Raw genomic sequence first — 2,004 nt, 5'->3', positions numbered from 1 at the left:
TGTCCCAGTCAGAGCTGCCTAAAGTCGGTGTCCTAATGACATGGGTGGTGGCAGGGGTTGTCCTTCGGTCCCTGAGTTATCTGCATTCCACTAGGGTGATAAAAATAATGCTATCACTTGTTAAGTGCCTATTGAGTGTCAGGTATACTACTGTGCAAAAGCTTTACATACGTATTCATTAAGCCTCACAACCGGTGTATTATTACCTCCATTTTACAGGTGAGAAACCAAGACTCGCCTGTGGTCACCAAGAGTATATGGTAGGCAGGGCTGGGATTTAAACAGACATCTGTGTGGCCCTAAAGCCTCTACCTTTTGCTCCTCCCCCCATTGCCTCCAGGGTGTGGCGTGATGGAGCCTCACTCTGGGAAGGGTCAGGGGCTGGGAGCTGCTGGTGGCCTTAGCTTAGTCTCTGACCTCTCCAGGAGGGTGAGAACAACTAACTTCAGAGGTGGTCATGCATAGACCAGGGGCACAGCAGAGGCAGGGCTGTGGGAGGTGGGTGGTAGGTTTCTGATGGCAGGGAGAGGCCTGAGCCGTGCAGACCACCCATGTTGGGGACTCTATACCTCCTTAGAAGTTCTGTCCTCACTCCAGGGCTTGGGGTGAGTCAAGGCATTGGGGAGGAGAGGAACAGGCTCGCATACCCTGCCAGCTCACCACTGCCCCCCCACCCCCCCACCCCAGGGGAGGGCCTCAGTCTGTGGAAAACCTCCTCACTTTGGAGGCCCTGGGCTCCTAACCCTCATAATCCCATGGTATATTTGGGAAAAAGGAGTCCTTGGGTGGTACAAATGGTTAAGATCTGGGCTATGAACCAAAAAGTTGGCAGTTCGAAGCCACCCAGAGGCATCTTGGAAGAAAGGCCTGGCAATTTACTTACAAAAGGTTACAGCCATGAAAACCCTATGGAGGGCAGTTCTACTCTGACACACATGGGGTCACAAGTTGGAATCAACTCAGTGGCAACTAGTTTGGTATATTTGGGGAAAATGCCCTACCACCCTCGAGTTGGGTCCCTGGTAATTTGCAGTGATGAGAAATCTCACTGCCCCCAAGAACTCATGAAACCTTTCATAGGGAGGGGCGCTGCTACTTCAGAGTGCCTGAAGCCCCACTCTGCTAAGAGGAGCCCTCACTATAGGATGACCACAGCTGTCCCTGTCACCCAGCCCTGGTTGCGTATCTGCTCAAATCTCCACAGGTTCACATGCAGTGCACCAAAAATGCTACTTGGCTGAACGTGTTTGTGGTACTGTCTGGGACCATCCAGCACATGTATTTGGTGTCCCCCCTTTTCAGTGTCTGTGGGACCTGGGCCAGTGTGATGCCCTCCTTAGTTGGCACAGGCCAGGGTGTGACAATGAGGGCTTGAGTGGTTCTTTTCACCAGGCTGATCCTGGGTACAAGAGGGGAGGGGAGATGGAGCAAAACAGAAAGGAAGCCATAAGGACCAGCAACCATGGCCTTTATGAGGGTTGGAACCTTCCCAGGTTCAGGCCCCAGCAGCAGGAGCTGCAGGCAAAGGCCCAGAGGGCTTGGGGAAGCCAACCACAAAGGAAGCCTAGACCCCAGAGTCAGAGAGAGACTAAGGAGGAGAGCAGCTCCTGGCTCAGCCCCTAAAGATGGCCCAGCCACCCTCCTCACTCTCTGAACCACAGGGCCCAGCATCAGTTCCTGCTCCTTCCTCCCTCCCTCCCCTACTGCCCCCAGCATGGAGGACAAGGGGGAAGATGGGAGGGCTGTGGCCACTTCATGTCCACTCCCTTTGATCAGCCCGTGGTCCCTTCCCCATCCCAGGGTGCCAGGGGGGTTGAGGTGACTAGGGAATTGCTCCCCAAGGACCAATCAACTTCCAGGGCCAAAATAACTAACTTGAGTAGAGCTCACTCCACTGCTAAGAGGAAGCTCGTCTTAGCCTATTGCCACTTGGCTCCAGAAGCCTGATGACCTTGGCACTGCTCTCTGAACAGACTGTCTTGGTCTTGAGGCCCCTGGGTGCTC

Source organism: Trichechus manatus, unplaced genomic scaffold (genome assembly GCF_000243295.1).
Source record: "Trichechus manatus latirostris isolate Lorelei unplaced genomic scaffold, TriManLat1.0 scaffold00040, whole genome shotgun sequence".
NCBI classification, from domain to species: Eukaryota; Metazoa; Chordata; class Mammalia; order Sirenia; family Trichechidae; genus Trichechus; species Trichechus manatus.
The sequence above is the reverse complement of the archived record's forward strand: the minus strand, read 5'-3'. Positions refer to the sequence as shown.